We start from the raw sequence: 15,335 nt of genomic DNA, 5'->3' as shown, positions 1-15,335 counted from the left end.
CACCGAGCGTTGTGCGTCACGTCATGGACAAAACTGCACAGAGGTGGAATTGGCTCAAATGTTCTATATTATATTGTCAACCATCAACTGTTAAAGATTGTTCACTTTAACATACTTTTTAACATTATCGACCAATTATTAATGAGAGCATGTGATTCTCATGACCATATTCATGTGAAGGCATATGTTTCCTAGTTTGAATGGGTGAAGTTGTAGAGGGGGTTTATACTATTACCAATATTTGCTCATTTGTTAAGAGGCAATGGAATGCCTTTATTGGTAATTAGAGGCTATTTTACATGTGAAATGGTTTCTCCTTGGTCATGACATTAGAAGTTAGGCCTAACTGAACGTTCTCTCAAACACCTGTTGTATGGAATATTTTGGGAACTCATTTTTGCTATACAATGTTCACTAAATATCCATTTATCAATTGAAACATCAAGAAGCATAATGAAATGTATTTCAAATACGCATAGTATGAAGAACTTACTAGCGTGTCTACCATGAGAAAAGTGAAGACTTGCGCTTGGCACAGTTTGGAAATAGGCATGCTTGGATCCAGTTGAGTTTGGTTTTGAGTTGTTGCAGGGGGTGTATGCCCTGTTGATCTTTCCCACCCCTTGTGCTGCATTTGCTCAGGATTTTAGAGGAGTCTACCCTTTTTAAGTGAGAGGATTGGCTAAACAGAGGACAAACAAAGAGGCATGTGCCTACACACACATGCGATAGAGAGAGTGCACATTCACTTTCATGTGTACCAAATTAAATCAATATTTCACTCGTCTGTCTAGAGCCCTTTCCTCGAAAAAGTGAGTTAACACAGGCTTTTGTGGTTAATGGATCATTATTTAAAATGGAATTTGAGTTGGCCATAATTGAAAAACAACCTACAGTAACATTTCCCACTGATTCCTGTGTCAAGAAAAAGTAATAGAACAACTTTATACAGCTTATACTCAAAATCTTGGGGATCCCTGCCCGGTATCGGGATTCATTGTCAAGAGACCACGGCGGGAAATTCAAAACTGCAAGAATCTAATAATTTAAATTTCTCAAACAATCAACTATTTTTCACCATTTGAAAGATAAACATCTCCTAAATCCAACCACATTGTCCGATTTCAAAGAGGCTTTACGGCAAAAGCATAAAGTTAGGTTATGTTAGGAGAGTTAGGAGAGTAGGAGAGTTAGGAGAGTACATTGAAAATAGCTGTGTAAAATAGCTGTGTATCCTTTTCCCTCTCGCTCTCATCCAACACTTCTCACTCTCCCCCTACTCGGATGGTATTGCGCCGTCCCAACCTTCGCTCTCTCTCTCCCGCTACTCTCTCCTCTTCCATCCTATCATCTCTTCCCTCTGCTCAAACCTTCTCCAACCTATCTCCTGATTCTGCCTCCTCAACCCTCCTCTCCTCCCTCTCTGCATCCTTTGATTTCCTCTGTCCCCTATCCTCCAGGCCGGCTCGGTCCTCCCCTCCTGCTCCGTGGCTCGACGACTCACTGCGAGCTCACAGAACAGGGCTCCGGGCAGCCGAGCGGAAATGGAGGAAAACTCGCCTCCCTGCGGACCTGGCATCCTTTCACTCCCTCCTCTCTACATTTTCCTCTTCTGTCTCTGCTGCTAAAGCCACTTTCTACCACTCTAAACTCCAAGCATCTGCCTCTAACCCTAGGAAGCTCTTTGCTACCTTCTCCTCCCTCCTTAATCCTCCTCCCCCTCCCCCTCCCTCCTCCCTCTCTGCGGATGACTTCGTCAACCATTTTGAAAAGAAGGTTGACGACATCCGATCCTCGTTTGCTAAGTCAAACGACACTGCTGGTCCTGCTCACACTGCCCTACCCTGTGCTTTGACCTCTTTCTCCCCTCTCTCTCCAGATGAACTCTCGCGTCTTGTGACGGCCGGCCGCCCAACAACCTGCCCACTTGACCCTATCCCCTCCTCTCTTCTCCAGACCATTTCCGGAGACCTTCTCCCCTACCTCACCTCGCTCATCAACGCATCCTTGACCGCTGGCTACGTCCCTTCCGTCTTCAAGAGAGCGAGAGTTGCACCCCTTCTGAAAAAACCTACACTCGATCCCTCCGATGTCAACAACTACAGGCCAGTATCCCTTCTTTCCTTTCTCTCCAAAACTCTTGAACGCGCCGTGCTTGGCCAGCTCTCTTGCTATCTCTCTCAGAATGACCTTCTTGATCCTAATCAGTCAGGTTTCAAGACTGGGCATTCAACTGAGACTGCTCTTCTCTGTGTCACGGAGGCTCTCCGCACTGCTAAAGCTAACTCTCTCTCCTCTGCTCTCATCCTTCTAGACCTATCTGCTGCCTTTGATACCGTGAACCATCAGATCCTCCTCTCCACCCTCTCCGAGCTGGGCATCTCCGGCACCGCGCACGCTTGGATTGCGTCCTACCTGACAGGTCGCTCCTACCAGGTGGCGTGGCGAGAATCTGTCTCCGCACCACGTGCTCTCACCACTGGTGTCCCCCAGGGCTCTGTTCTTGGCCCACTCCTATTCTCGCTATACACCAAGTCACTTGGCTCTGTCATATCCTCACATGGTCTCTCATATCATTGCTATGCAGATGACACACAATTAATCTTCTCCTTTCCCCCTTCTGACAACCAGGTGGCGAATCGCATCTCTGCATGTCTGGCAGACATATCAGTGTGGATGACGGATCACCACCTCAAGCTGAACCTCGGCAAGACGGAGCTGCTCTTCCTCCCGGGGAAGGACTGCCCGTTCCATGATCTCGCCATCACGGTTGACAACTCCCTTGTGTCCTCCTCCCAGAGTGCTAAGAGCCTTGGCGTGACCCTGGACAACACCCTGTCGTTCTCCACCAACATCAAGGCGGTGACCCGATCCTGTAGGTTCATGCTCTACAACATTCGCAGAGTACGACCCTGCCTCACACAGGAAGCGGCGCAGGTCCTAATCCAGGCACTTGTCATCTCCCGTCTGGATTACTGCAACTCGCTGTTGGCTGGGCTCCCTGCCTGTGCCATTAAACCCCTACAACTCATCCAGAACGCCGCAGCCCGTCTGGTGTTCAACCTTCCCAAGTTCTCTCACGTCACCCCGCTCCTCCGCTCTCTCCACTGGCTTCCAGTCGAAGCTCGCATCCGCTACAAGACCATGGTGCTTGCCTACGGAGCTGTGAGGGGAACGGCACCTCCGTACCTTCAGGCTCTGATCAGGCCCTACACCCAAACAAGGGCACTCCGTTCATCCACCTCTGGCCTGCTCGCCTCCCTACCTCTGAGGAAGCACAGTTCCCGCTCAGCCCAGTCAAAACTGTTCGCTGCTCTGGCACCCCAATGGTGGAACAAGCTCCCTCACGACGCCAGGACAGCGGAGTCAATCACCACCTTCCGGAGACACCTGAAACCCCACCTCTTCAAGGAATACCTGGGATAGGATAAAGTAATCCTTCTAACCCCCCCTTAAAAGATTTAGATGCACTATTGTAAAGTGGTTGTTCCACTGGATATTATAGGTGAATGCACCAATTTGTAAGTCGCTCTGGATAAGAGCGTCTGCTAAATGACTAAAATGTAAATGTAAAATGTAAAGACAGGCGTCACCAAAAGCAGATAACCAGCTAAAATTATGCACTAACCTTTGACAATCTTCCTCAGATGACACTCCTAGGACATTATGTTATACAATACATGCATTTTTTTGTTCCATCAAGTTCATATTTATATCCAAAAACAGCATTTTACAGTAGCGGTGAAATTCAGATTTTTTTTTCTCTCAAATGCTTCCGGTCAATCAACGTTACAATTTACAAAATTACTATTCGAAAACATTGGTAAATTATAATATTGTCATTCAAATAATTATAGTTTAACATTTCATAAATGCTACTGCATTGCCAGATTTCAAAATAACTTTACTGGGAAATCACACTTTGCAATAAACCGGGTGCTGTGCTAAGAACAATAGGCTAGGCTATACAGGTTAGCACCATCTTGTAACCATGTAATATCAATAATACTATTGTCAATAATCCCTTACCTTTGATTATCTTCATCCATTGGCACTTCCAGGAATCCCAGGTCCACAACAAATGTGGTTTCTTTCGACAAAGTTCATAATTGATGTCCAAATAACTCCAAGTTGTTAGGCTTCGGTGGCTACTAAAAAGTAGGGGGGGGAAGTCAAGACGAAAAGTTTAAAAAATAATCTATTTACGTTCGTTCAAACATGTCAAACATTGTTTAGCATCAATATTTAGAGCCATTTTTAACGTGAAACATCAGTAATGTTTCAACCCGACCTCTCCTGTGTCTTGAAAAACGTTTTTGAAAAATGTCTCGCGTCACATGATCGCGCAGGTGCCGGCAATAATGAAGTGACGACATCCCAGGGAGGTCAACTTCTCTTCCTTGTCATCCGGTCTCTGTTCATCATAGACGCTTCAAACAACTTTATAAAGATCGTTGACATCTAGTGGAAGCCGTAGGAAGTGCGAAATGAATCCTTTCTCACGGTGTGATCTATTAACAATGACTCGAAAAAATAGTACAGCCACAAAATTCTTTTGTTTTTCTCAAGTTTTTGCCTGCCAAATGAGTTTTGTTATACTTACAGACACCATTCAAACAGTTTTAGAAAATTCAGAGTGTTTTCTATCCAAATCTGGTAATAATATGCATATCCTAGCTTCTGAGTTGGTGTAGGAGGCAGGTAAAAATGGGCACATATTTTTTTCAAAATTCTCAATACTGCCCCCTAGCCCCAACAGGATAAAGCAGAGGCTTGCTAGCTGTAACCAGCTCTTTCAGTGAAGAAAATCTCTACGTTACAGAGAGAACTTCCTTCGGTTCCAACCAAACAACAAGCTACAGGGCAATGTATAAGGCCTTATTATATATGCAATGGTTCAAGTATGATAATAATATTCAGCTAGGAACTCACTTAATGAAGGCCACAAAAATGACAACGAAGGAATTCAACAACCATGTTTCTGTCACTAACAAATACTGTCATGGGTGGTAACTCTTTAATTGAATCGAAAAGATAAGGTACACTGGGAAATTATTGGAGGCGTGGCTTAGTGAGGACATTAAATTTAAGTACAGTTTACTAAAAAAACGGCATTTGTATTACGCATATGAAGGTAGTACTCCTGTATTCAGCTTTTTAAGTTTCTTAACTTTTTTTTAGGCAATCGGTTTCCTCAAAATGTTTGAGTAGCCATAACTTATCCAGTTTTACAGTATAGAATGCGTGGTTTGGAAGGCAACATCAGGCCTCAAGAAAGGTTGCAAAACTCTGCAAATATTTTTACAGTAATCTTCCAACCAGGGTTTCTGGAAAACTTACTAGAATTCTGCAACCCTAACGGTTCACATTACTTTGGCTTGCAAAGGGATGAGCAATTCCTATTGGAATCTAGCCAGCATTAGGCTAGCCAACAGTTGACATTTGTATTCACCCGCAACCTGCATTCATACTGACTGCCAAGGTTAATTAAGAAGAGTGGGCAAAAACTACCTAAGACATTTAAACTGGAACAACCATTTCAGTAACAGGTGCAAAACTTCAATGATTGGATTAGTTTAGAAACAATTATATATATTTTTATAGCATAATATTTAATCAATCAATCAATGTACATGCAAAAACACAGATATGAAAAACAATTGTAAAAAATATATATCTGCAGTAGAGAATGCTGGGAATCAAGGTCATTCGTTATCACAACTTACAAAAATAGAGTTGGTGTCACTCTCATTTACACTAAACAAAAATATAAACGCAGAATGCAACACTTTCAAAGATTTTACTGAGTTAAACTGAGTTACAGTTCAAAGAAGAAAATCAGTCAATTGAAATAAATTAAGCCCTAATCTATGGATTTCACATGACTGGGCAGGGGTGCAGCCATGGGGTTGCACATTTACCTCGTACATTTCTGGGTGCAAATGGCCGATAATTGCCCTATCACCTGCGGCTAACACGCGGGGCGGCACGTTGGACGGTCCTGGTCCGAACAGGTAGTGGAAAGAAACCTCTAGCAGCCGGAGCATGCACTCCGGCATTGTGTTGTGTGACAAAACTGCACATTTTCGAGCGGCCTGTTATTGTCCCCAGCACAAGGTGCCTTTGTGTAATGATCATGCTGTTTAGTCAGCTTCTTGATAACCCAGACCTGTCAGGTGGATGGATTATCTTGGCAAAGGAGAAATACTCACTAACAGGGATGTTAACAAATTTGTGCACAAAATTTGAGAGTACGTGCGTATGGAACATTTCTGGGATCTTTTATTTCAGCTCATGAACATTAGGACCAACACTTTACATGTTGCCTTAGTTTATTTTTAGTATAGATTTGAGTCAGTATCACATAAATATTTTAAGTAATAATGACTTTTCATTGACTTTGAGTACAGTGAAGTCATTCAGGATGGGAGTTTTGACCAACTTGTCGACTTAAAGGAGTTCAAGGAAGGAAGGAGTAAGTTAAATTAAAGGGGTTACTTGAAGGAGTACTATAATATACATTTGATTCACATCATAAATTGATCGATTGAATGAGAATACAATGTGACAGCCAGAACTCTATTTTGAGAAATCCATGCAGAAACACATGTAATAGGTATAACAATATACCATCCATTGTGAATGAATGTGTAGTGGACAGGATTAATAATTTAGAATTTTCCTCGCTTGATGAAACAAAGTTGTGAGTTTCTCGAAGTAGGGGGCAGTTCAATTGGCTTTGTCCAGTCTGGTTTAGCTATTATGTTACAACAGGATCTTGAACGATCCGTGTGCCTCCCTCTGATGTCACACGTGGTCAATAATTAGACAGACTGTTTATCTCTGTGGCCTTTGCGCTAGAGAGAGAGAGTGAGAGAGCACGAGAGAGAGAGAGTGAGAGAGCAAGAGAGAGAGAGAGAGAGAGAGAGAGAGAGAGAGAGAGAGAGAGAGAGAGCGAGAGAGAATGGGGTGGACGGAAGAGAGATAGAGAGGTGGGTGAGAAGGGGGTAAGAGGAAGTGAGAAAGAGACAGAGAGAAAGGGGAAGAGAAAGGGTATATTGATTTGGTTTGGGCAAAGAAAAAAGGGGAAATCAAATCTGGCATGATCATGAGCACTGTCAGGACACCTGTATTGAATTTAAATGTACTGGCCCCACATGTCCAAATTATGTGCCAGCTTAACACTGTTTGTCCTGCCTAAATCAGGTCTTTCCTTATTTGATGAACAGAAGAGCAGAAGTGGCGTCTGTCAGGCTATCAGTTTGTCACTATTGTCCATCACAAACCGAGCATACAATTTTTGTGATCCTTGCACAGGTCAGTACTGCAAAACAGGTTCACAAAATAGTGACCTTCAAACATTTGATTATTTTTTATAAGCATGTATTAGTCTTTAATATCTTTTGTCTCTACGCAGCACATTTTCAAATGACTAAAGATGTTAGGTAATCAGAATCATTACTATATTATGAGAGGAAAATGAGACATGATAAGGTTGTCATAGGTTCTTATGGCAGATCTTACAATGCATTATAACCACATCATAAAGCATTTGACGGTCTCCTAAACAACTGTGCTATTTTGTGTGTTTTTATTTGCATTGTTTGTAACCTATTTTGTACATAATGTTGCTGCTACTGTCTCTTATGACCAAAAAGAGCTTTTGGATATCAGAACAGCGAGTACTCACCTCGAACTGGACAAAGATTTTTTCTTTAATGAGTCCGATGCAAAGGATATACTACTTCTCCGAGACCAGGCCCGAAATCCCCGTCATTTGCGCGAAGAGAAGACGGAAATACAGGGGGCGGAGAGTGGGGTGCCTTGTGAGAATTCGTCGGCGAGTGGGTAGCCTCTACTATCCGTTCTATTGGCCAACGTGAAATCACTGGAGAATAAAATGGATGATCTCCGCTCGAGACTATCCTACCAGCGGGACATTAAAAACTGTAATATCTTATGTTTCACTGAGTCGTGGCTGAATGACAACACGGATAATATACAGTTGGCGGGGTTATCCGTGGGTTTTCCGTGCATTGGCAGGACAGAACAGATACGTCTGGTAGGACGGGTGGTGTTGGTATGTGGCTATTTATAAATACCAGCTGGTGCGCGTTGTCTAATATTAAGGAGGTCTCGGTATTGCTCTCCTGAGGTAGAGTACCTCATGATAAGCTGTAGACCACATTATCTACCGAGAGTTTTCATCTATATTTTTCGTGGCCATCTATTTAGCACCACAAACCGATGCTGGCACTAAGACCGCACTCAACGAGCTGTATAAGGCCATAAGCAAACAAGAAAATACTCATCCAGAAGCGGCGCTCCTAGTGGCTGGGGACTTTAATGCAGGAAAACAATTCGTTTTACCTAAATTCTACCAGCATGTCACGTGCAACCAGAGAAAAAAATAACTCTAGACCACATTTACTCCACACACAGAGACGCATACAAAGCTTGCCCTCCATTTGGAAAATCTGGCCATAGTTCTATCCTCCTGATTCCTGCTTACAAGCAAAAACTAAAGCAGTAACTACCAGTGACTTGCTCAATATGGAAGTCGTCAGATGACGTGGATGCTACGCTACAGGACTGTTTTGCTAGCACAGACTGGAATATGTTCTGGGATTCATCCAATGGCATTGAGGAGTATACCAACTCAGTCACCAGCTTCATCAATAAGTGCATCAACAACATCGTCCCCACAGTGACCGTACGTACATATCCCAAACAGAAGCCATGGATTACAGGCAACATCCACACCGAACTAGAGGCTAGAGCTGCCACTTTCAAGGAGCGGGACACTAATCCGGACGCTTATAAGAAATCCCACTATCCCCTCAGACGAACAATTAAACAGGCAAAGCATCAACATAGGACTAAGATTGAATCCTACTACACCGGCTCTGACGCTCGTCAGATGTGGCAGGGCTTGCAAACTATTACGAACTACAAAGGGAAACGCAGCCGTGAGCTGCCCAGTGATGCGAGCCTACCAGATGAGCTAAATGCCTTTTATACTCGCTTTGAGGCAAGCAGCACTGAAGCATGCATGAGAGCACCAGCTGTTGCGGACGACTGTGTGATCACGCTCTCCATAGCCGATGTGAGCAAGACCTTTAAACAGGTAAACATTCACAAGGCCGCGGGCGAGACGGATTACCAGGATGTGGACTCAGAGCATGCGTGGACCAACTGACATTTTCACCTCTCCCCAACCCAGTCTGTAATACCTACATGTTTCAAGCATACCACCATAGTCCATGTGCCCAAGAAACCAAAGGTAACATGCCTAAATGACTACTGCCACGTAGCACTCACATCGGTAGCCATGAAGTGCTTTGAAAGGCTGGTCATGGCTCACATCAACACCATCATCCCAGAAACCATAGACCCACTCCAATTGGCATACCGCTCCACAGATGACACAATCTCAATCGCACACCACACTGCCCTTGCACACTTGGACAAAAGGAACACCTATGTGAGAATGCTGTTCATTGACTACAGTTCAGCGTTCAACACCATAGTGACCCCAAACCTCATCACTAAGCTAAGGACCCTGGGACTAAAAACCTCCCTCTGCAACTGGATCCTGGACTTCCTAACAGGCCACCCCCGTGGTCGTATGGATAGGAAGCAACACATCTGCCAAGTTGATCCTCTCAGGGGTGCATGCTTAGTCCCCTCCTGTACTTCCTGTTCACCCACAACTCCACCACCATCATTAAGTTTGCTGACAACACAACAGTGGTAGGCCTGATCACCGACAAAGATGAGACAGCTTATAGGGAGAAGGTCAGAGACCTGGCAGTGTGGTGCCAGGACAACAACCTCTCCCTCAACGTGAGCAAGACAAAGGAGATTATCGTGGACTACATGAAAAGGCGGGCCGAACACGCCCCCATTCACATCGACGGGGCTGTAGTGGAGCAGGTCGAGAGATTCAAGTTCCTTGGTGTCCACATCATCAACAAACTATCCCGATCCAAACACTATCCCGACTAACCTGTACCCCTTCACATTGACTCGGAACTGGTACCCCCTGTATATAGCCTTGGTATTGTTATTTGATTGTGTTATTTTGATTTGATTATCTACACCGGCTTTATGTAATAGTGACAGCTGTCCAGCAGATGGGGTTGAAACATTGATCTTCTACTACCCTCCTCAGCTTCCTCTATTTTTTAAATTGTATTTAACTTTCATTTAACTAAGTCAGTTAAGAACAAATTCTTATTTACAATGACAGCCTACACCGGCCAAACCCGGACGATGCTGGGCCAATAGTGCGCCGCTCTATGGGACTCTCAATCACGACCGGTTGTGATACAGCCTCTATGACCAGGCTCTGATAGAGAATATGATCAAGGATATTGTCTATTCAAAATGATGACTTTGTAAATTGATTTGAGAAAGAGCTTCATTAGAATATCTCGGAAGAGAACTACAGTATCTTGAAGGGAGGAAAATCCCATTCATATATTTACTTCACAGAGATCACTCACGAAAATACAAAGACAAGGAATTACATGGTGACTTCTTAGAATATTTCTAACATATCTCTGCTCTCTACTCTGTAATAGCGTTGCAGTCCAGTATAATACCCCAAATCCTTTGTGTCACTAGACCAAAAAAACATATTTGCCAGAAACAATGACCCAAATTGTTGACTCGTGTCCACACAGCTGAATACTTGAACTCGAACAACAAAGACTTCATTCACTGAACAGCCAGTGGATGCATGTTTGGTGTAGTACTGTATGTGTACATGCATTGACCCAGGATAGAATTACAACGTTACTCTCCACTGTTTAGCTTAGTGAGACACCAATGAGATCTACCCCACCTCAAAGCACTGTATCTGTGCTTTGTATAATGGCGGCAACACATGGATCCCTAGTCATTTCCTATCCATCCCAGCCTTTTCATTCCCTGTTTGCTCTCTCCATCAGTTCCCTCCTCCCTTCTCTGTGTTGCATCACTGGGTTCGCATGGTGTTCGATTATTTCATTTTTTTCTTCATTGTATTCACAGAAATGTCCCTGTATTGATGTGTAATATTGTTATTATTGTTGCAATACATTTTTTTCCTTCTTAAATAACTGATCTCTACTGCCTGCTTCCACTACGATGATGCTGATGTCATCACTGACTCCCAGCAGCCTTGGCTGAGGCACCTAAGCCATTTTACTGTGGACCAACCAAAGGTCGTTCTCTTCTGAGTTCGCCTCCTGCATCCATCTAGCTCTAGCCTAATTCCTCTCCTCCCTGTCTACTCCCCTACCCTACCCATGTCTGGCTGGCAGACAGACTGACGCGCTACTGTGTACCAGGCCCTGTTGTTAGAACCCATTCACCCATAGCCCTGACTTGGGTGGTCTAGCTCTGTGTCTCTTTCTATTGCTCGGGGCGGATACTCCCTGCATGGATACACTGAGGGAGGCTGTTAGCTGATATCGACGGGAGGAAGAAATATCAAGGAGGAACCCACTGCGGTCGTCGGATTCGAGGTGGTTAGGTAAAACGATTGAGATGTGTTATTTTCTGATGAGATGTTGTTTTTTGATCATGGCCTTGGGTTGACGCAGTGGGGAACCAAGGTTGGTGCTCCGCTCTTTCTCAGGGTTGAAACAATTGTTTTTACAGGTTTACAGAATAACCTTGTCAATAGCCTATTCAATCTGATTCACAGTCAAAATAAACAACTAAATCTGATCATCCTGAATTTGTTAGTGTGTCGCAGAGATGAATTTATGGCCGGATGAATTCAATGACATCGATATTTACAGTGGGCGAATAGCATAGCACCAAATGGAGTGATGGCTAGTAGCCTATTGCTTTGACAGTGCGTTTGCATTGAGGTGCGGCAGCGCAAGATGTTGGAGATTACAATATTTACGTTACGAATATCGGGTCTTTTCGAGTGTAAACAGAAAACCACGAACTAGGTCGGTGCATAATATTTATCACTTAATATCCTTGGCAATTATGTAATTTATGCACTTATTACATTATTTTGTGCGGGCTGTATGTTTTGTGATGCTGGCAAACATATATGTGTTCTGACCGTGTGCACATGAAAGATATGACTGGGGAGATTTTTTCGCAACCACGTTGGGTTGATAGCCTATTGCTTTCTGTAGAATCAAGGAAATCATGAAACGTAACAAGCCAAACTATTTTGTAATGGATGGGACATTATTTGGTCAATAGGCTTACCGACGCAGGCCCTAATTAGGTTAAATATTGGCATTGTCAGCTGCAGCGTTGTAGACGAACATATTTAAATACCCATCGAGAATGAAGAGAAATAAGAGCAGTGATCGATTATACAGATAGCCACGCTAGCTTTGCCCTCATGTTGGTGCTAGCAAGCAGGCTACACATTGCCTTAAATTGACAAATTAAAATAGGGTATTAAAATAGTGTATTAAAATACTGTATTCCCTATTTTGCTGTATATTTACAGCAGCATACTGTGAATTATGATGCATTGTGGGAAAATGTGGGTTACGAAATAAACTCTGGCTCATTAACATATTGTAATGAAACAGCAGGGAGCAGGTTTCGAACCCTCGACCTTCAAGCCCGAAGTCCGGCGCGCTATCGACTGTGCCTCAAATGCATGCTCAAGCGGCAGAGTCGATTTCTGCGCTTATAAACCCAGGATCGTTACAATATTTTGAGGTGCGCCTTGTAAAAGGCTATATTTTCTTGCACCCATTAGTTAGAATGCTGTACATAATACACTAGGCTACATACCAATATATAAAAATATGTATATATTTGTTCTGTATATCTACAGTAACACACTGGCTACTGTACTGTTAGAAATGTACTGAAACACAGTACCACCCACAGAATACAGTGACAAACGGTGTTTTGGGAATTTAAAAACCTTTCTCTGTAAATCTACAGTAATTTACTGTAATTCAGTACCATACTGTAATTTTGGAGTGCCAAAAGCCTTTTGCGGATTCATGGTATTGTTGTGGCTCATTAACACATTTCAATAATGGGCAGCTGCAGCCCGCAATTTGGGGCATTCCTGCATGTGGGCATTCCCCCTCAAGCATTCCATTGGTTCCTTCATGAACAGCCCCCCGCTAGCACCGGAGGCTGGGGAGACACTGTGTAGCTAGCTAACTAACTAGCTAACTTGCTCGTTAGGGACACGGTGCGCTAACTTGCTCTTTAGGGACACCATGTGTTAGCTAGCTAGTTAGTTAGCAAGCAAGCACAGTGTCCTTCGCTCCCGCCTGTTGAACACCTGCCCTCGCCGTCCTTAACAGAACTGCGGGAAAACAGCGCCCGACATGCGGGGACAAAGGACACTGTCTACTGGTGTATGGTTAGCTAACTACCGTTGTCGCCCCCTCCCCGTCTTCTCTGGGGTTTATCGGCATCCAACGTTCTTGTGCATTAACGCCACCTACTGTACTGGAGCGCCCAAAGCCTCCCGCCTGTCCTAGCTTAAAAATGTAACAATATACAGTGCATTCGGAAAGTATTCAGACCGCTTGACTGTTTCCACATTTTGTTAAGTTACAGCCTTATTCTAAAATGGATTCAATTGTTTTTTCCCCTCATCAATCTACACAATACCCCATAATGACAAAGCAAAAACAGGTTTTTAGGAATTGTTCTAATTTATATAAAAAAAGAAATATCACATTTACATAAGTATTCATACCCTTTACTCAGTACTTTGTTGAAGCACCTTGGCAGCGATTACAGCCTCAAGGCTTCTTGGGTATGACACTACAAGCTTGGCACACCTGTATTTGGCGGGTTTCTCCCATTCTTCTCTGCAGGTCCTCTCAAGCTCTGTCCGGTTGGATGGAGAGCGTCTCTGCACAGCTATTTTCAGGTCTTTCCAGAGATGTTCGATCGGGTTCAAGTCCGGGCTCTGGCTGGGCCAGTCAAGGACATTCAGAGACTTGTCCCGAAGCCACTCCAGCATTGTCTTGGCTGTGTGCTTAGGGTCAATGTCCTGTTGGAAGGTGAACCTTCACTCCAGTTTGAGGTCCTGAGCGCTCTGGAACAGATTTTCATCAAGGATCTCTCTGTACTTTGCTCCGTTCATCTTTCCCTCGATCCTGACTAGTTTCCCAGTCCCTGCCGCTGAAAAACATCCCCACAGCATGATGCTGCCACCACCATGCTTCACCGTAGAGATGGTGCCAGCGTTCATCCAGACGTGACGCTTGGCATTCAGGCTAAAGAGCTCAATCTTGGTTTCATGAGATCAGAGAATCTTGTTTCTCATGGTCTAAGAGTCCTTTGGGTGCTTTTTGGCAAACTCCAAGCGGGCTGTCATGTGCCTTTTACTTAGGAGTGTTTTCCGTCTGGCCACGCTACCATAAAGGTCAGATTGGTGGAGTGCTGTAGAGATGGTTGTCCTTCTGGAAGGTTCTCCCATCTCCACATAGGAACTCTGTCAGAGTGACCATCAGGTTCTTGGTCACCCTCCCTGACCAGGGCCCTTCTCCCCCAATTGCTCAGTTTGGCCCGGGCGGCCAGCCCCTTGAGAGTCTTGGTGGTTCCGAACTTCTTCCATTTAAGAATGATGGAGGCCACTGTGTTGTTGGGGACCTTCAATTCTGCAGAACATTTTCCTACCCTTCCTCAGATCTGTGCCTCGACACAATCCTGTCTCTACGGACAATTCTTTCGACCTCATGGCTTGGTTTTTGCTCTGACATGCACTGTCAACTGTGGGACCTTATATAGGCAAATCATGTCCAATCAATTGAATTTACCACAGGTGGACTCCAATCAAGTTGTAGAAACATCTCAAGAATGATCAATGGAAACAGGATGCACCAGAGCTCAATTTTGAGTCTCCTAGCAAAGGGTCTGAATACTTATATAAATAAGGTATTTCTGTTTTTATTTTTAATAAATTAGCAAAAAGAATCTAAAAACCTGTTTTTGCTTTGTCATTGTGGGGTTGTGTGTGTAGATTGATGAGGAAAAAAAGATTTAATCCATTTTAGAGTAAGGCTGTAACGTAACAAAATGTGGAAAAAGGGAAGGGGTCTGAATATTTTCCAAATGCACTGTAAGTATAAAGAGGTGTTCCTGAAGATGCAGGAAAGCCTACATGCCGGAACTCCCCGAATTGCAGCACGCAATTGCACCCTTCTCACAAATTTGGAGGTATACATTGTAAGAGGCTATACTTGTTTCACCCGTTAGTGAGAGTGCTGTACCAAAGTAAATTAGATGTGTTTGCACATTGTTACAAGACTGTATACAGTCACTATATGACAAATGTTTTTATTCCTTTGGCATGTTTGTGAGTTTAGTGTTTGTTGTTCATTTCTGAT

General features: G+C 43.8%; 1 protein-coding gene across 14 annotated transcripts in view; it reads left to right on the top strand.

The window, feature by feature from the left end:
* The first annotated feature begins 11,165 nt into the window (after positions 1-11,165).
* Positions 11,166-15,335, top strand: part of LOC106568769 (kinesin-like protein KIF1A) — a 63,792-nt gene continuing 59,622 nt past the window's right edge. For 4 of the 14 annotated variants that reach the window (XM_045693859.2, XM_082960728.1, XM_082960727.1 and 1 more), the window contains exon 1: positions 11,166-11,521. The gene's annotated coding sequence lies outside the window, so the exon portion shown is untranslated. The remainder of the gene's footprint in view (positions 11,522-15,335) is intronic. The other 10 variants (XM_014139433.3, XM_082960730.1, XM_082960729.1 and 7 more) reach the window with 3 other exon arrangements.

This window comes from Salmo salar, chromosome 14 (assembly GCF_965601325.2).
Source record: "Salmo salar chromosome 14, fSalSal1, whole genome shotgun sequence".
Classification (NCBI taxonomy): Eukaryota; Metazoa; Chordata; class Actinopteri; order Salmoniformes; family Salmonidae; genus Salmo; species Salmo salar.
The sequence above is the reverse complement of the archived record's forward strand: the minus strand, read 5'-3'. Positions and strand labels throughout refer to the sequence as shown.